Source organism: Castor canadensis, chromosome 3 (genome assembly GCF_047511655.1).
Source record: "Castor canadensis chromosome 3, mCasCan1.hap1v2, whole genome shotgun sequence".
Lineage (NCBI taxonomy): Eukaryota > Metazoa > Chordata > Mammalia > Rodentia > Castoridae > Castor > Castor canadensis.
This window is the reverse complement of record NC_133388.1, coordinates 100,582,152-100,602,516: the sequence shown is the minus strand read 5'-3', so window position 1 is coordinate 100,602,516 and position 20,365 is coordinate 100,582,152. Positions and strand designations below refer to the sequence as shown.

The 20,365-nt window shown below is 41.5% G+C and overlaps 1 long non-coding RNA gene and 1 pseudogene across 1 annotated transcript; both read left to right on the top strand.

Moving 5' to 3' along the window:
- The first annotated feature begins 1,890 nt into the window (after positions 1-1,890).
- LOC109677753 (uncharacterized) lies at positions 1,891-6,232 on the top strand. Its single transcript, XR_012445916.1, has 3 exons — positions 1,891-2,022; positions 5,137-5,308; positions 6,052-6,232. It is a non-coding gene; the product is annotated as an uncharacterized lncRNA (long non-coding RNA).
- A 725-nt stretch (positions 6,233-6,957) lies between these two features.
- LOC141410433 (B-cell CLL/lymphoma 9 protein pseudogene) lies at positions 6,958-11,425 on the top strand (annotated as a pseudogene).
- The last annotated feature ends 8,940 nt before the right edge of the window (positions 11,426-20,365 follow it).

Sequence of the window (20,365 nt, the reverse complement as noted above, 5' to 3'; positions counted from 1 at the left end):
CCTATTTAATTGTGATGCTACTTGAGTTTGAAGTCAGGGTCTTGTGCTTGCTAGGCAGGGGCTCTATAATGTTTGCAGTGCTATGGATTCTTTAAGTAAAATAAATATATATGCATATAACTATTTTACTCTGCCCCTCATATATTTAATTTACTTGCTGCTAGTATATTTTATTACTCTTTCATTAGAGATTTTTCTTGTACAGTGGGTACTCATTTTGATAGCTCTGTGTAGGCTTGTATTGTTCATCAATTGGATTGCCCCCATATTCTATCTCCCTTGACTCCCTCTTGCCCCAAATTAATGAATTGAAATAAGTTTCATTGTTATATTTCCTGTAAGTATATGAATTCAATCACCTGTATTCCCTCACTGTAATCTCATTCCTGGTCCATAGCACTCTCACAAATACCCTATTCTTTGTGCACAGTTTGTGGCTAATAGGATTCCATTTTATGCATTTTTCTAGATGCAAAACTGTCCCCTTTTACTTTGCATTTGCATGATAAATTTTGTGTTTTCATTGTTGTTGTTTGGGACACCTGAAATGAGATGATTGGACAAAATTGATTTGAATAATGTTTAAGTAAGTGGAGAAAGAGGGAAAAGGTCATAATTCATATGTTAATTTTCATTAGAGAAAATCTAGGGCTGGGAATAAGGCTCAAGTGGTAGAGTTACTGCCTTCTAAGAACAAGACTCTGTGTTCAAATCCCCAATACACATCAAAAAAAAAAGAAACTGTGTGAACATTGTTTTTATGTATTTTTCATGGATGCTTAGTTAAGTGTTTGTTTTTTTAATTGTTTCTATTGTTCCTTTTTCTACTAAACACATATTAGTAAAGATTAGAAATAGATTTAAATTTCTTCAAATGTTTAAAACTGGTAAGCAGCAGTCATACAACTTTTCATAAGGGAGATCACAAAGTCCAATGAGATCAGATCAAGATGATTAGATTAGGTGACATGTGCAATCCTTCCCTTCTTAGGACCTGCTCACCAAGCAGATGGAACCATGTAGAGACTCTGAGGAGTAAATTATCCTCCAGCCACATTTTATACTGCTTCTGAACTCTGGCTCATTATCCTTACCTTGATATCCTCCAACCTTCCTTTGTAGCATCCTTTCCTAGAAAGGTCATTGTAAACAAAAATATAATTTTCAAAACTGTACCAACAAATCTGGTGGAAGTCCATGTGCACTCCTTATAAGAATATGGATGTGATTTAAAATACTTATGTATGTTGACACTTGAGAGCACCCTGTAATATGGGTTTGACAATAACAGCTCTCCTTTTCTACATGCAGGCAAACTGGAAGACCGAGTGGCCTTTAGACAACCAGAACGAAGCAAAAGTTGTCCCATCCATTTCAAGGACAGATCCATGATCCCAGAGACTGACGGCCCAAAAGACAAGGAAACAGGAACCACAGAATCCCCAGAATGCTCAGAAGCTTCGGAAATTCAACCAGGCTCAAATAGAGAAGGAAAAGAGGCAAAGGTGACTTGGTGTCTGTGACATTAGAGATATCAGAGATGGTATTTCTCTATGTCTCCACAATTTGCAAAGACATTTCCATGCAGTTATTGGGATATTTCAGAGAAAGAGTGAATAGCTCCATTTTCCCTAGGGAGCCACAGACAGGGCCCAGATTCATTTCATTTCCAATGACTGACAGGATAAAGGAAAGTCTAGTGGCTTAGAAGTCCACAGGCACAAAAATTTGTAGTTCCCATGAGCACCATCTGTGGAAATAACAGGAACTGCCTGCAGTTACAGCGAGGTCTTACATGAGGGAAGGAGCAGACTCAGCACAGGTCATGGGACTGCACTGTGTGAATTACACCAAAGGCTGAACTGCTATTGCAGTTCATATACAGGGAGTAGTCATTTATCATTGTTTCTTCCTCACAACGAAGAGCTGCAGAGGAATGCGAGATCTCAGAAATCCCAGGATCACTGAAGGGAGACATGGGCACAATTGGAAGAAGATGGCAGAAACCTGTGACTATCTAGGGTGAGTCTTTCCCCTTGTGTCTTGCTCATTTTCTCTTCTAGGTGAGCCAGATTGCTCACATCCATATCCATTCTGTGTGCACAGTTTGTGGAAATCTTCCCGTGACTATCAGGATTCCAGTTTATTTGTCTTCTAGATGCAACACTGTATCTTTACCTTTGCATTTGCATGATCAATTTTAGGTTTCCATTGTTCCTATTTTGAGGCATTTGAAATAAGAAGATTGGAAAAAAATGATTTGCATTAAAATTAAATATGGGGGACAGAGTGGGAAGGTCATAATTCATATGTTAATTTTACTTATAGACAATCTATTCTGAGGAATAAACCTCAAGTGGTAGAACTTATGCCAGGCCAGCACAAGACCCCACGTTCAAAGAAAGGAAATATACATTGTTTTATGTGTTATTTATCTACATTGAATTTTTAAAAACTTTTTCTACTGTTCTTTTTTTCGTAATAGATATGTATTAGTAAAGAGTGGAAGTACATTTAAATTTCTTGAACTGATTAGAAGTGGTGAGCAATGAGTCACACATCTCTTCATCTAAGAGATTATGACTGCCTTATTCTCTATCTTTCCTTTCTTTTTTCTCTCCCCTTGTTCTTACTATCTCTGTCTTTATCTCAATTTTTCTTTTTCATTCATTCTTTCATTCTTTCCTTTTTGTCTCCTCTGCCTCTCTTTCTTTATTTTCTCTTGGTCTCTCTTCATTTCTTCCCCTTTTCCTTTCTTTCTTCCTTCCTTCCCTCCTCCCTCCCTCTGTACCCTCTCTCTTTCTTTTGTCCTTTCTCCCTCTCTTTCCTTCTTTATCTTCCTCTAGCTCTCTCTGTCACACTTTTTGTAATTCTTTATCACTTTCTATTTTTTCTTTCAATCTTTCCTTCCTTTTTTCTTTCCTTTTTCTTTTCCTATTTCACTCTATCTCTGTAGCTCCTTATTTTCCTCTTTCTCCCTTTCTTTGACTCTGATACTTCCTCTCTTTTCTTAATTTCATTCTAACTTTCTTTCTGTCTTTTATTTTTTTCCCTCTACTTTCCTTTTCTTTCTCTTTTTTCCTTATGCTTTCTTTCTCTCAGGCTTTTTTCTCTGTCAATTGGTTTTCTTTTTCTCTCTCCCTATCTTTGTTTCTCTCACTCTTTCTATTCATGCCTAATTTTAATTTCTCTCTTTCTGTCTCATCTTGTCTCTCTTTCTCTCTTTTATCTTTCCCTATTTCTTTCTTTTGTTCTGTTTCTTTCTACCTTTCTTGTTTGCTCTTTCCTTTATTGTTTTTCTCCCCTCTGTCTTTCTTTTTTCTTTTTCTTTCTGTATTTCTCTCTCTTTTTCTTCTTTTCTCTCTGTGTCTCTTCCTATTTTAATCTACCACTAATCTCTTCATTTCTCTTCTTTATTACTTTCCTTTCCCTCCTCTTCCTTTGTCTCTGTTTCTTTGTTTATCTCACCTTAATTTTCTTAATTTCATTTTCTTTCTATCTTTCTGTTTCTTAAACTCTCTGTATGTCTATCTCTTTCTTTCTTTTACTTTCTGTCTTACTCTTTTTCTTTCTTTTTCCATCTTTCTCTCTCTCTTTCTCTAAGTTTTCTTTCTTTTCTCTCTTTCTCATTTTACTCCCTTTAGCTCTTCCTTTCCTATCTTTGTTTCCCAATCTTTTTCCCCATCTTTGTTTAATTTCCTTCTCTATTTCTCTTTCTCTCATACTCTTTCTCTGTTTTTCTTTCTCAATGTATCCTCTTTCTCTCTTTTTATCTTTTCCTCATTATCTCTCTTTTCTTTTCTTTCTTACTGGCTTTCCTTTTTCTTCTCTATTTCTATTTCATTCTATCTTTTTCTACTTTCTCTTGTCATTCTCTATGTTCTTTTTCCCTCTCATTCTGTTCTTCTTACTATCTTTCTATCTCTCTTTAATTCTCTTTCATTCTGTCCTTTTTGATTCTTTGATTATCTGATACATGTTTTCTCTCTTTCATTATTTCTAAAAGTCTGTCTTTGTACTTCCCATTCACTCCTTTTCTATTTCTTCCTTGCTGTTTCATTCTCTCCCTCTCTCTCTTTCTCTTTCTCACTCGATAGCCTAACCCTATCTGTAACCTCATCCCAAACCAAGCCCTAGCATAAATCTAACAAAAACAATAAACCTAACCCAAATCTTAATCCTAACTCCAGGCCTAAACCTAACCTTAACACTAACTCTAACCTTAACCTTAACCTTAGCTCTAAACCTAAACAAATCCATAGGCCTTACCCTAACAATAACACTAACCCTAACCCTAACTGTAACCCTAGCCTTACCCCAAAGCAAAACCCTAACCCTAAATCTACCCTAACACTAATCTTACCCCTGACACTCGACTTTGGCACAACACTAAAATAACTCAACCCTAACCCTATCCCTAACCTAATATTGATGGAAAACCTACCAAAACCCTAAACTTAAGCCTGAACCTAACCAAAATCCTAAACCTGACCATAGCCTTAGGTATAATAACAATAAGACTAACGTTCAACTTCATTCTAAACCTAATCAAACATTAGCACCAAGCCTAATCCTACCACAAAACCTAACCCCCAACCAAACCCTAAGCCCAGGATGTAACTGTAACAATAATAATAATCCTAAACCCAACCCTAACTATAACTCTAACCAGAACCCTAACCCAAATATGAACCCTGACCCTAACCCTAGTCCTAAACCTAGGTTTAGGCCTAACACTAACCATAACCCTAAAACTAACACTAACATACTAATGCTAAAACTTACCCTACCCCTAACCCTAAGCCTAATAATAACCCTAACCCTCACCCTAAACCTACCCCTAGGCCTAACCCTAACAATAACACTAACCATAAACCTAACCCTAACCCTAGCCCCAGTCTCATTCATCATCATTGTAAATTTTCTTTTTACATCAACATGGTTGTACATTATGGAGACAACAGTGGGGTACAGTGTGATGATCCAAGGCATTTGAAAGTCATATTACACTGACTTCTCAGCAATTACCTGTCCATCACCTTTCAATTTGAATTTCTATAGGGAAACAATTCAAACTCCCTGTCACAGCAGTACCGAGTATGGAATATATTATTGTAACTGTGTTCTTTCTGATAGGACCTCACCATTGGAGTATGTCATCAGCAATATATACCATGCCCAGGCAGCCCAGCCTGATGAGAAGCCAAGTTGCTGCAGTGGGCATGATTTCAGCAAGGACTGATGTAACCTCAACAGAACATCATGATTTTCACACAGCTGTGGCCCCCGGGCATGGCGGCTGATGTGGGTAAGAGTCGGTTCAGCCAAGGACCTGGCAACCCAGGAAATGTGATGATTTATGCTGCTAAGATTGGGCATATTGATCCTGTTCAAGATTTGTTTCCAGGTTCTGAGAGCTGCAGTGAGGGAACTCCAAGAAGACTGATAGTTGGTCATGTAGTAAGAGAACAAAGACCCCCACGGGCTGCTTTGGAGCAGGGGAGGGCTCAAGAATGTGTGGATTTACCTGAAAACAAACTATTCATTCAATCAACAGGCATTTTTTAGAATTCTTTTCTGGTTTTGTTCTTTGATTTGGGCTTTATTTTTTGTGTGTATTGTACTATACTGTAAAATTTTAGCAGACTCTAGTCTTCAGGACAACAGGAGAACAGGAATTCTGGACTGTTAACATTAGGTAGAGAATCTGACTTCAGACCTTTTTACTATTTTCTTTCAACTTCAGTGTAGAGAAAAGCCAAGCTATCACCTCAGAGAAGAGTATTAGTGAAAAGCAGAAGAAAGGAACTAAGTTTGGTGGGAAGCAGAATTGTTTTTTTTTAAATAATGAAGCTTAGGTAACTTGTTTTTCAGTCCATGTGCTCTTTGGCACAGATTGTCTATTCCAGTGTACAAATCAATCACCATGCTTTTGTCCTTTCCTCCCTACTCTTCCAGTCCCTTGGTTAAGTGTGTTTCTCCGTCAGGCCTGTGCTGGTGGCTTTCCTCTCCTCTTCACTTTGGCAGTGACAATACCCAATTATCTTCCAGGAAAATAACTCTACTGAAGCCTACATAGGAGCATCTTCCTGAAACCAGCAGGGATGGCTCTGCCGTGAGAATATCCTCTAGAATTATCACCCCCCTCACCTTTCTTTTTCCTAGTGAAGACTTTGCGACCCACCATGCTTTCTCTACTCCTTCTCTTAACAATTCTAAAGTGAATTTTATTAACGGGGGACTGGAACAAATGCTAAAATCTATACAAGATATTATTTTTGTTTCAAATGTTTGTTTCCTTTCTCTGTCATGCACAAGATGTTCTGTCTAACCTTCATTAAATTTTGTACAAAACCACTTGCCACAGTTGTGGTGTCAGAAAAATAAAATATACTGTTTCTTATACGAAATAGAAAGCATGTCCTATGATGGTGGAGATTCACATTTTCATAAGTCTATCTGTGATGTAAATGCTGTAGCATACCTTTCAGTTCCCCAGGATCACTCAGCATCAACTAAAATGAGAGTGTGGTAAAATGTGTGGAAATCTTCACAGATTAGAGACACAGTAGCGTGGAGTCTTTCCACAAGCCTCACACCTACAGCGAATGTGCTGAGCAGGCCGTGGCACTGCACAGTCCCTTCAGCTCCTGCCCACTATGCTATCGGTGGATTGGGCACAGCTGTGGGAGCTGCACAGGCCCTGAAGGAACCACCCAGCACGAGAACTTTCCATGTCCCAAGACACAGTTTCCTGTCATTAATCAATGACAGATTCAAACAGTTGTTTCCAGGAACCTTAGCACTATGCTATCTGCATTAATGGTGAGAGTGTTTGCCTAATATGCTACAGTATATTAGTGGCTCATAAATATGAGAGTTGCTATCCTTTATTGTGAAATTCACACAGATAAGCTCTGTCAACAGAAGGAAATACTGTCCTAGCATGGTGGAACCATGAGGTAGTGAGTTGATAGTAAAAACAAGTTCCTAAAACCCCTCCCACCCTAATATCTTTCCTCAGAAACCTCATTAGAAGAATCCACGACCACAGAACTGTAGCATTCTGCACACCTTCATAGCCAGTATCCATCTCATAATTTAGTCCCTGGTGACTTGGCCCTGTTCATTTGTCCCTGCCTCAGAAAAGTACACATGTTGGGAATGGGTGGCAAAGGAAGTGTCTCACATCATTGGGACAGGAAAAGCAGGAGAGGTGTTCCTGTGGGCTTTGTATGACCATCACCATCTTGAAACAGGAGCTACAATGAAGTCTGAACAGTGAACACAGCCAGGACGTGGCAACAAATTGAAATATACATCATGCAGCTGGACCATCCATACAGAGACTGTTGTCATTCATTCTGTGTGCAGACCTTTGATGCAGCTTCCAGCCTCTGGGTCATTAGTTGAAGAGGGAAACTGCTTTGTCTTCAGGTGTTCACTGTTGTTTCGAATTACAAACCTGTGCAGATTCAGGCAATCCAACTGGTACTGCTTAGCATGTATAGTTGATAATGTTAGAGATGTGGCTTATGTGTTCTGCTTTAAACTTTACATAGGGATAGTGTTACCAGGTAAACACAATGTCCATCTTAATGGTATAGGTAGCTGGAGGCCATGCATTCATTCACATCAACTCTTCAAAATTCCAACTTCATTCATACGTTTACATTAATTTCATCAACCATTTCATTTCTATGTCTTCAACAACAGGCTTACACTCATCCAGGGTTTTGGAATCATATCCTCCTTCAAATATTTTTTTCATGAATGCTAGTTGTCTATCCTACATGGTTTCAAATAATCATGTTCACATAATGGATAGTGAATAACACCTGAGCTGCCTTAAACTCTAGGGTCTGTGAAGGACAGAAGCCTGAACTGCCTACTAGCATCCATCATTATGTGCAGAAGACACGGGAACTAACAAGGCTCCCAGCACTTGACTGAGTGCAGAGGTGGCACTGGTGCAGTCACAGAACAGGAAACAGACTTTTAGGAAACTTCAATCCAAACAACTTCTCCTAACCAGGGGATAATCGTGAACCATGTTAGGAGAAATTTCTGAAGCTCACAGTCCCATCTTCATATTCTCTTACATGGGAGCTTCCTAAATATATACACTATGCAATCCTATACCACACATGTCGGTCTTTCTCCACATGGACCCTGAGTGACAAAGACATTCTCAGGAAGTTACCAATTACATAGACTGGGTGTTATTGGCAAACATCACATACAAATAGCATAGCAGTGTGTAATGATCAGTGTAACATGGTAAGTGTTACCGTGTCTGAATAGAGCTCCAGTGTTTACGTCCAACATTAAGTGTGTAAGTTGCTTGTAGATTGTGTTAGTCCCTTGTCATTGACTCTCTCTGAGTCAGGGAGGTTTCCCTAGGCAACTTACTTCATTCTGACCTACTCAGAGAATATCTGAAATGATGTTGTTCCATGGTGGATGCAGCTTTAGTCCCTGTCTAGCACATCAAGGTTATTTGCTCTCGAGGTCAGCCCATGTGACCTGGACATGTCCCCATCATATGAACAATTGAAACAACCCAGTGTTTATCAGCATCTCTTCCCAAAGATACATGTGATGGAGGTGACTCTGTGACAGGAAAGGAGGATAAGATCTGTTCTTTTTCCACATCCCGTTTTGAACAGGGCATCTTATGCCTTGACAGCTTATATCCATATTGTTTGCTCTGTCTTAATTCCTATTAATTGAAGGTAATCAGCTGGTCATCCAGAGCTATTCTTCAGTCCCAGAACCCAGAGTCATGGATGGGTTGGTTTTCATGATCTCTATTTTCATGTCTTCCTTCTATGTAGCAAGCTTTTGGTTGGAAGACTCAGAGAAGCATTACTCAAGGAGATGTGAGTGTCTTGGAGTTTTGTGGAAAGATAACATTTTGGGGATAAATCAATAAATTCTGTATCATATATTGCTGGTGAAATGAATGTAAACTTACTGGGCTTCATGATTGCATATAAACATTTGAAAATTCTTAGGAATGAGTACATCTCCCATTTTCAGCCAAAAAAGCAGTGAGTATCTTGATCTTGTGTCAGATTCTCAGTCATGTAACTCACATCTCATCTTCCACCTTCCATTTTCTCAGAGCCTCAGCTTTGGCCTTCTGTGTGGTGTTACAGATTTCTCAGATAATGCCTGGCCTTGCACAGAGGCCTAAACCTCACAACAACCCCTAGTTTCTCAGGATTGTCTGAAGAGATGTATCAAGAGCAGCTAGCAGAGTAACAGGTGGGTCTCCCACTGGGGATGTGCACTGAGATGAACAGGATGATCCCAGGCTCCCAGTACCATGTGCAATGTGGGAATAATTCCATTTCCCTCAGATACTAGTTGAGGGCCATCTGAGCCCTTTCAGAGGTGACTTTCCAGAAGAAATGTCTGCACAGATAGGTACTGATGAGAACATAAATTTGTGATGGTTCCTGGTGGGGAGAAGGGAGATGTCCATCTATATGCCTACATGGGACCTAGATCTCAGATGATCTCTGAGAAGATTTGAGAGTCAGGGCCAGGCTCTGAGGTGATGATTAAATTACAGCTAATTCAGACATGCTGCTTGCCCAGCAAAAGATGGTGTTCCTGCCGTTTGCTGAGCACCCTCAGCAGGAGCATTGCATGGGCCCAGGCCAGTCCTACCCATGTCTAAGGCTCCATGCAGCAACAGTGGCTTGAGGAATCTTAGAACACAAATAGGGCCCTGTACAAAGGACTAACAGATGGCTCAGCCATATGCCCCCACTACCTCTTAACCCGTCCAGTAACCCCACTAGCTTAAACACAGTTACCACAGTTGAGTGAGGATATATCTGTTGCAAGCAGCCACGTGTATTCCCCAGGCATTAACCTTCTGAAATTGCCCATGATGCACCAAGTCCAGTCCCCCATGCTGTGCTCGCCCTTGGGGAATCTCAAGGCCCTCTCTCACCCCCTCACAACTGTCATGTATGCTGGCAGGACCAGCAGCTGCTGTTCCATTAAATCACCCCCAGTACTGGGGTCTGCTGCTGTTTTTCCTGTTCACCTCAAATATCTGTCACTTCCTGCCCCATCACCTGTTTGGACCTCCTCTCCCAAGCCTCCCCTCCAGACTCCTGGGATGTCTCCAAGCTACAAAGCCTTCTACACTATGGCCCCAACACCAGGCTGGGAAGTATGGAGTCAGGTGGCCCCTGACTTCCTACAGCATGCCAGCTTGACTCTGTGAATATCTCTGGAAGTGTTCCCTATAGTACATCTTACACCTTACACTAGGCCTCCAGATTCACCCTTTCCCAGAACTCTCTCTCAGTTATGATGTCCAAGTTTGCAATGCCCAGTTCTACCCCATTCCATTGTACCATGAGGCTCTCAAGACTGTGGCCAGCTTCAATGGCAACTCCCCTCCAGCTTGTTCTCCTGAATTACCATCAATGAATAATGGGAATCAATACAGAGTCTTTGAATTTTAGGTCCAAACTCCATGGTTCAGATGCCAACCCACTGCCCAATGGGGATGACCTAACCACTTTCTCATTCCATTCAGATGCTTTCTCTGAATACCATGGGACCCAACATGCCTCTTCATGGGGTCCCAATGGGGCCTCACTTGACGTCATACAATTCTATCATGAGGCATAGGTCCCAGGAGCCTCTGGGCACCTTAGGGAGGGATAGATTTACCCCAGGCTTACCTCCAGCACAGTCTCCTCCAGTGCAGTTTCCATTCCCTCACAGTGGTCCCTGTGGGAGACAACACAACTTCCCAGTAGGGACATATTTCCCAAGCAAATACACACTTGGCCTCTCCCACCATCCTGCCCCAAAGTTCAGCAGATGCAGCACTTTGCAAGCCTGGAGGCCCAGGGGTCATGATGCCTTAACTGTGCTGGGGAGCAGTATGTCCTTGGTGTTTGTAGACCCAAATCTGTGGGAGGACATCTGACCTGGAGTGACTAGAATACCTGAGTTTGATCAGCCCTACATTACTCCATCTGAGAAGCTAGACAGAAGGAGATGGTTCACACCATTATCCTAGGTCCTGGACCTGGATTTTTGCACATGCAAGGAACGATGGGTGACCAATAGGATTAGCATTACCTGGCATGGGTGGTCCAGGACCAGCAGGAACTGTGAAGATGCCCCATTGTACAAGTCCATCCATGACATGGCACAACCCAATGAGACCATAAGTCTTTCTCCAGCAAAGCAATATAGACCCTCAGTAGCATACGACATCAACACCACAATCTACCATGGCTGAGCAGCACATCCTGAGAATCAACCCAGCTTGTCCCATGTGCATGATATGCTGCAAGAGCCTGCCTGGCTCTAAACCCACCTTGGGCCTCTGGGCTTTCCAGGCAATATGATGTCCATGAAGAGCATTTGTTTTCCCCACAGTTGACATGGGCACCCATGGACCTGGAAGCCCAGAAAACATGATGTTTTTAGATGCTACGTTCATACATAAGGATCCTTGTCAAGACGCTTTGAGGGAACTCCAGGAAGATTGACTTGACTTTGGTCATGCAATAGGAGAACAGATACCTGAGGGCTGTTTTGGGGAAAGAGGGGAAGAGCTGGAGAATGTTTGGATTTGTGTGAAATTATTATTTTACTCAACAGGTGTTTTTATTTAGTATGTATATTTAAAAGGACTCGGGTATCCCAGGATGGCACCTACTTTTGGGAATTTGTAGCTGGGCTTTGAGAATTGTCATCTGCCCTGTGGTTAAATATTGTCTGTGTGTTTATGTCCTTTGTATTGGCTTCTGCCAGGATTGCTTTCTGGTTTTGTTCTTTGATTTGGGCTTATTTTTTTTCTTATTTAAAAAATAATGAAGATTAGGAAATTCGTTTTTCAGTTCAAATACTCTGCAGCACAGTCTGTCTCTTCCAGTATACAAACCAATTGCCATAGTTCTCTACTTTCCTCCCCACCCTTGCAGTCTCTTGGCTAAGTCTGTCTTTCCCTTCTGCAATCCTCCTTTCCTCTTGGCTTTGGAACCTGCAATAGCTGGTATTCTTCCAGGAATATAACTCTAGCAAAACTTTCAAAGTAGCATCCTCCTGGCTCCAGCAGGAACAGGTCGTTCCTAGAGATAACCACAGGACTTCCCCCCTTCACCTTTCTCTTCCAGGGATGTCTTTGATGTCCATTTTGCTTTCTGTTCACCTTTAATTAGGAATTCCCAAGTAAATTTTATTAATGTGTGAGTTCTTCAGATGTCACAAGCTATCCAAGATTTTGTTTTTGTTTTCAATATTATAGTTCCTACACTTTCCTCCTTCTCCCATATGCAAAACATTTTGTATAACCTTCTTTAAATTTGGGACAATACCTCTTGACAGACTAGTGGTGTCAGAAAAATATTTTTTTCCTTACAGAATGAAACAAATGAAATCACATCCTATGATGATGCAGATGTCACATTTTCATAAGTCTATATGTGGTATCAACACTGAAGCATCACTTCCAAGTCCCCAGGCTCACCCTGTATCAATTAAAATATCAGGGCAGTAAAATGCACAGAAATCATCACAGATCAGGGGCACAGGATTCCTGAGATTTTCATTCTACTCGCAAACCAACTTCCTCACATGCACAGAGAAAGTGCTGAGCTGAGGAGGCCCCAGCACCTGCTGACTCTGCTGTTGATGGACCTCGTCACAGCTTTGGGAGCTTTGGGAGCTGCAATGGTTCTAGAGGACACACACAGCACAAATACTTTCCATGTCCCAAGACATGGGTTCCTGTCATGAAAAAAATGAGAGAGTTTTACAGATGTTGCCAGGAATCTTGAGGGTGTTTTATCTGCATTAATGACAAGTGCTAGTATGCTGTGCTACATTATCATTTGTAAACATGAGGGATAGTATTCATCATTGTGAAATTCACATGGATAAGCTGAATCAACAGAAAGAAATACTGGCCCAATATGTTAGGATAACAAGGTAAGGAGTTGATAACAAAAACAATTAGTTCCATCCAACACAACAATAGATGATTGAATCCAATAATCTGTCAGAGCCTGACAGGAATCCAGAGTTTAAACTCCATGTGCACCTGCTCAGCAGCTGACTCTGAACTCTCTGCTATTGCATCACCCTCTCTGGACCTCATCACCCACTGCTGGTCATGAGCACCCCTGAAGAAATATTCATGTCTGGGCTCACACTGAAGACCACTCATGGTGTTTCTTGCAGAGTAATACCTGACCATGTCCTCAGTTCTCAGGCTGTTCATTGCAGGTGCAGCTGGTTATTGGGATTGTCTCTGAAGATGGTGGATCTGCCCTTCACAGAGTCTGCCCAGTTTGTGTTACCACCATTGTAACTAATTACTCCAACACACTCCAGCCTCTTCCCTGGAGCAACAGATACAGTACATCAACATAGTTACTGAAGGTGAATCCACGTGAGTCTCAGGGACCCCTAGGATGCAACAAGCCTCTGTAAGACTCCATGAGCTGCACCTCACTCAGGACAGGGGCAAACAGAGAATCATAGTCAGAAAACCCCACTATTCCTCTCATTTTTTCGTAGAAACTCAATGTCCCTTGTTCTGCATAAATCACCTTTTAAAATAGGGACAAGGAAAACCCATCTTATATCCTACACCTTGGTAAGTGGTCTTTGTTCAGTGCTGATCATTGAATGGGGTTAGCTGGGAATCCAGGGCTCATCTTATGTCTGAGAGCTGCTGGGTCAGGGCTGGGCTTAGTTACATGAGCAGAAGGAGGCTTTATTTTCCTGAATTCTTACAATTTTAGAAAGTTCTGTGCTTGGATATCTATAAAGATTTTGGAGAAAAAAGAAAAACACAGAAAGCATGTGAGTGTGTGTGAATGTGAGTGTTTGAGTGTGAGTGTGAGAGCATGTGACTCTGTGTTATTGTGGTGACTGTGCATGTAGGAGTGTGTGTCTGTGACTGTGGTTGTGAGTGTGTGTTTCTGAGTGTATGTAACCATGTGTGAGAGTATATGTGAGTGTGTGTGACTTAGTGTGAATATGACTTTCTTCATGTCCTTCTGGGCAAGTATTAAAAACTATGTGGTGGATGGTCTGGAGTTTCTTGTGGTTAAGTGGGAAGAGGAAACCCTAGATGGACTAAGGAAACACTTTACTGACTTCTCTTTGCAACTGCTCCTCAGGGTCCTTCCCTGGCTGAGGTGTGAGTGCCCCCTGGTTTCCTGCACGCTAATGTATGTCTGGTGATGTCCTGTTCTTGGTTACTAGCTGTGAGCTCACTAAAGACTTGAGTCTGAGCCTTGGATCACCTCAATGTAGACCTCACACTGAGTGCTGGTCTCCTCCACACAAAGGCTGGACATGGTCTGTGTGCCCTGGACCATCACTCACATTACTGGAGTTGACTTCAGGCAAATATAGAGTTTTACTATGAAATTGGTTATCATGTTCCTGTCTATGCACTTGACTGACTTGAAGACCTATGTCCACAGTGAAACTGCACATTTGGATTTGTAGCATTGCATTGAATGATCATTTGAAGATATTTTCAATTTCACAGGTCACTGAGTGACTTATATTGATTTTATTGAAATACCTGGAAGCTATTCTGGGTCTCTCTTCATAGTGTATGATTTGTCAGGGCAACACCAATGATTCTCCATGGCTGTTCTAGAAAGTCTTTGAGTGAAGGTCTTGCGGCCATCCATAAGACCTTGAATGCTCAAAACCCTTATTTTCTGTGTAGGATACCAAGAGTGGGGAAGGCTGTGTGGTAAGGATTTGGGTAAGTCTCTGAGCCAGTCCCTCCTTTTTCCATCAACAAAAACCAGTTCTATAAGTACTAAATTCTGCTAAAAAATAATAAAATTACCACAATCACTGTGGTAATTTCCTAGGAATAAAGTTAAAATGTCATGTAATAATCCTTCTTCATGCTTCTTATCCAATGGATTTAATATATGTTTCCATGACAACAAACACATGGCTGTTACTGTCAATACAGGTTTGATTAGAAAATGTGATATTTCTGGGTGTTGGTGGCTCACACCTGTAATCCCAGCTACTCAGGAGGCAGAGATCAGGAGCATTACAGTTCCAAGCCATCCCATGCAAATAGTTCATGAGACTCTCTCTAAAAAACCTATAACAAAATATTGGTCTGGTGGAGTGGCTCAATGTGAAGGCCCTGAGTTCAGGTCCCAGTACCACAAAAAAAACCAAAAATGTGATATTTCTGTACCATGGTATTTTATTCAGCATCAGAATGGACTTTTTGTCATCTGCCAGTAAATAGGTGGAACTGGACAAGATCACCTTAAGTGCAGTTAGCGAGGTTCAGAAAGTCAAAGCCTCATGTTTTCTCTCCTATGTACAATATAAACCTATTATAAATACATGCAATATTATGAAAAACAGGTCATGCTAAGGGGAGTTCACATACAAATGATGGAAGCACAATATGAGGTTAAGAAAGTCAGTATGGTTGATGCACTTCCTACAGAAGAATAAATATTAAATTTTTAAACCTGTTGAACTTTCCAAAAGACAGGGCCTAGGGGATAAAGGAAAAGAGATGGTATGAACCAATTCAGGTTCTTATACATATATCCATGGAAATGTCACAATGAAATACCTCATGTAACACCTTAAACAAACAAAGAAGTCATTAAAAAAGGAAGGCAAAACAGGTTTTTCTGGGGAACTGGAACCCATGGATGGAGGATATGAGGAAATCGTGCAGGAGAGTGAATATGGTTGAAAGATCATATACTCATGAATGTAAATGGAAAAATGAGCCCTTTTGTAACTTTCCCAGGAATGGTGGGAAGAGGGATAAAGGAGAATGATGGAGGGGGTAAGTTCAACTATGGTATATAGAAAGAACTTTTGTAAATGTTGCAATGTACTCCTAGTACAACAAAAATAAAAAATAAATAAGTAAAGCATTGTTAATTGGGAACATCCCAGGACTCTGCATTTGGCTTCTATGATGTCTGGCATGTGAAATTTTCCCAAACAATCACCATGGACTCATAGCTCTGTTTTTCTTTTTCTCAAGTAATTAACCTCTTTCCTTACACCAGTCATCATCCTCATACTGTGTCATCTTAGCCCAAGCCAGCTGACTTCTCCTTCAGGTTTTTTCACAGTCTCAGGATGTGGTTTTCACAATGTGTCTTGCACAGTAATACACAGCCAAGTCGTCAGCTGTCAGCCTGATCAGGTCCATGAAGGCTGTGCTGGAGGATCTGTCCACTGTCAGGGTCAGCCTGCCCTGGAAATTCTGTGTATAGTTGGTCTTATCATTCTCAGGATCAAGCAGACCCATCCATTCAAGTCCAGCACAGAGTAGCAGACTGGATCTTGTGTAGGAGCCACCTGAGGCATCTCACTGTGTATCTGAGCACAGTAGTAGATGGCTGTGTCTGCAGGTTCCATGCTGGGCATTGTGAGGAACACCTGGCTGTTGAAGCAGTCCTTGGAGATGATGAGTTGGATATTCAGAAGTGGGCTATACTACCTATTATCATTCCACCAAATCTTTTCCAACCAGGCCAGTGCCTTGCTTGGGGGCTGACAAACCAGCCCACACCCATGTTAGCAGAGGACAGTGGGAAGCCAGAGAAGGAACATGTCATCCTGAGGGTTTGGGAAGGTGTGACCATTCAGGGCCAGACTCCTTCAGTGTGACCTGGGACAGGACCCCTGTGGAGATACACAAGAAGAAGGTGAAGCAGGTTCAGGTGATGACAGAGCACTTCTACCCCAAGGGAGCATTGAAGAGCATTCACAAGCAGGGAGAGTCAGAAGCAGCAGAGTTGAACACAGCTTGTCCACGGTGTTGAGCAGTCATGATCCAGGCTCTGTGAGGGGCTTTTCAGCCCAGTTCTGGGTGGAACTTAGGAGATTCGCATTCCCCCCACAGGGATCTTTATCCTGATGGGTGAAATCAGGTATAGGAGTTCAGGAGCAGAGCAATCTGTGATGAGTATCACCTGTGCCTGTGCAGATTCCATTTTGGCTCCCTATGGAGATTATCTGCCCCCTCAGGACCAGTGTTGGCAGTACACAAATTCTTTTGTTAAGTGTCTTGGTTTGGATTAATTGAGTCACTTTTCCAGCAGATTGATGTTCTCTTTGGATATGCATCCAGGAATCATTGCAAGTATTGTTCCTCCCTAGAGGATTTGTGAAGAGAACAAGCCATGGGATTGAAACTCACATCAGAGGATGAGAACTGTGTGCTTGGGGTCCTGCAGGAAAGTATTTTAGACAGCTTTTTATTGAGCTCTCTGTGACCAACAGAGAAGGATTAAAGTCTACTATAACCATTGTTTGGTAAAATGGAATCACAGGATAATAAGGCAATAAGATAAAATAAATGGGTTAAAGAAAGTGGTTATGTGGTGAGTACTATAGCAGGAAAAAGACTTCCAAATACATTGCTTGTGCTACCAGATGATTAATTTTGGGAACTTTTTGCATCCCACTCATATTTACAGCACCCATTTGAGAAACCTAAGGTAACATTATTGCTGTATCATCACTAAAATCTTTTCTGGAGGTGTTAAATGTGTGATACTATCTTTGATTCAAGCTGTTCTTCAGTTTTCAATGAAGTGAAAACGTCCCACAGGACATAATTTGTGTGCTCCCCCAAGTGTGAACAAGCTGAAGGGCAATGAAAAAAATCACCTGCATCACAAGGATGGGTGTTCCAGCAGAGCAGGAGGTGTGGAGGCTTTTGAAAGAAAGTGGATTCCACCCTTTTTAAGTGGATTTATCTTGAGTTGGGAGACCCGATGATCACAGTCAGGTTGTCATGCTGTTACTGAAGTATTTGTGCATTATTTTGAGATGTTTTGTGCTGTGCTAACTTTGTGCATCCTGCCATATCTCTGTTATATACTTTGCTGTTCTGTATTGAACTTTGATAATGAATTAACATTTAGGGATAACATTATTGTGTCAAGTCCTCCTTAATGTGGCCATTGGTCAAATGCAACAGGTTGCAATATGTATGTCTTAGAATGACCCATATCTGTCTTAATGACAAGTAAAACCAAAACTAGGCTTAGGAATAACTGCTTCCAAATGATTCAAGGGTTGTCTTCACATGCTACAGTGTGTGCAAAGGAAAAGCAGGTCTGTGCAGTTAATGGTCACCAGGGCTGGATGAGCCTGTAGCAGTGGGATGCTATCTGATTTAAGGAGGAAGGGAAACAACTCAAAATGCAAAGGCAGGTGGCTCTCCATAACCCTGGGAAGTGCCTGTGCTGCTGCCTGTACTCTCCATTTCCAAGGGGTTCCTAATCATCAGGGCTGTGTGGAAACACTGCCAAGGCACCAACAAGGATCACTAAGGTATTAATTCAACCCTGTCATGAGGATCTTCCAACACTGATGATGTTGTTCCATAAGAGAAAACTTACAGAAATCACTAAAGTAAATGAGATCCCTCTGAAATATATTCTGAAAACAAAAAGAAGATGTACAAGGAGGATGAAGGGGAATAAAAGAACAGGAAAAATAACAGGAAGAGGAGGAAGATCATATTCCCCTGTGGAATTAATGTGTGATAACTCAAAAATTAAAGGGAAGATGTTTAGTTTAGGTTTTTACCTCACAGATTCCCAATTTAGGTACTCATCTACAGAAATTCATCCACTGGCAAAAGTTCATTTCCTTACTACTAGACACCAATAACACCTACTTTAGGGACTCCCATAAAACTTAAAAGTTTCCACTTGTGCACTAACTGAAATAAACCAAGATTAAATAGTAGACACAAAGAGCATCCTTAATTTTATATGTAGTAACCAAAAATCATATATTCTCCCTCATATGTGGACTTTAGATCTAGGGCAAATGCAACAATGTTTTTGGACTTGGGTCACACACTAAGGGGAGAGCACATATGGGAGGAATGTGGATAGGTAGGAAACCCAAAACTTGAAAATGTTTTCAGTTCAAGTTTTTCCCACTGCAGAGGATCTAATACAGTAAACTTACTAATTTAAATTGTCCTAACTTTATTTATCTTTGACCAATTCAAATATGCTCAACATCAGCAAGGTGATTCTGAAGGCTAAGACAGGCCTGAGTGTTTCTTGTGAGCCATAGAAATTAAAAACTTCTCAAGGAAAGCCCTTTTACTCACTGTTCTAGGAGAGGTATTTAGTCAAATCTGGACAGGAAGGACTAAAGATACTTGTCTGCCACCATCACTATAGAGGAAGGGCCCCGGTTCTCTGACTTTTTGCATGAAGACCATCTGTGTTTGGCAAAATTCACTGCAAGATCCTGTGTGAAGGAAGCCTAGGGATTGGTCAGAAGGCAATATCTGGTTGGGTAGAAAGGGAAGAGGGACAATAGCACAGAACTATGCTTGGCCCAATGGGGAGGAGAAGCCATGGGCAACATGGATCCAAACCAGGCCTGACTTCTCCCCACGCATCGGACAACCCTGGATGCCTGTGGATGGGATGAAATTTACCTTAAGAACAGATGAAAGCTGCAGCTTGTCCAAGTAAAGTTGAGAATATTGATCTCCCTCAATCATTCCCCATCTATTCTCTATAGAGCAGATAACATAAGTAATCCAAGTCTGCACTTTGAAAAGAGCAAAGAGTGATGGCTGATGATTTCAGTACATATTTTAGCATAGCTGATTTGGGGGCCCCAGAAACAGTAGAAATGTAGTCTTGACCTTTAGGAATGTCCTGATATGGTGCCACATCTGAAGGCCTCCTGACACTCATTGGGTTTGATGTCATATCAGGAAATGCAGCTGCAATAAGCATCCTAGTGCTATCTCCTGCAGCTTTTGTTCCCGGCCAGGTGGATCTTGAGATTCTCCAGACAGTACCTTTTCCAAGAGCAGTGAAGTGGGCATTGAGACCCAGGTAACCTTCATGAATAAAATGAATTCCAGAGTCCATAAGAGCCAATCTACCTGACATGAGCCATGGTGGCACCGTTATAGAAAGCAGCCAGGCTAGTTCTGTAGGCAAGAAGAACTTGATATGGTGTAATGGTTCATAGGGCCATCAAATGTGTCTGATTTTTATTTTCCTATTACTCCATCAGAGACTAGAAAACACCTGTTAGCTTTTACAGCACTTACTTCTACTCACTGCCTAATTGTGGGCCAGGAGGAACCTCAGGCAGCCACTACAGACCCATGTTTGCTGCAGGGGTGAGTTAGAGGGAAGGTTCCAGAAAACCACCATGTCCCAATGGCGTCTAGCAGCCAAGTGGGATTAGGCACTGGAGCCTTTCACATCAGGCCAAGGCCCTGAGGGCACTGAGAAGAGACTAAAACTTACATTGACCTCAACTGAAGTTCCACCTGAAGAGTTGCTATCCATTG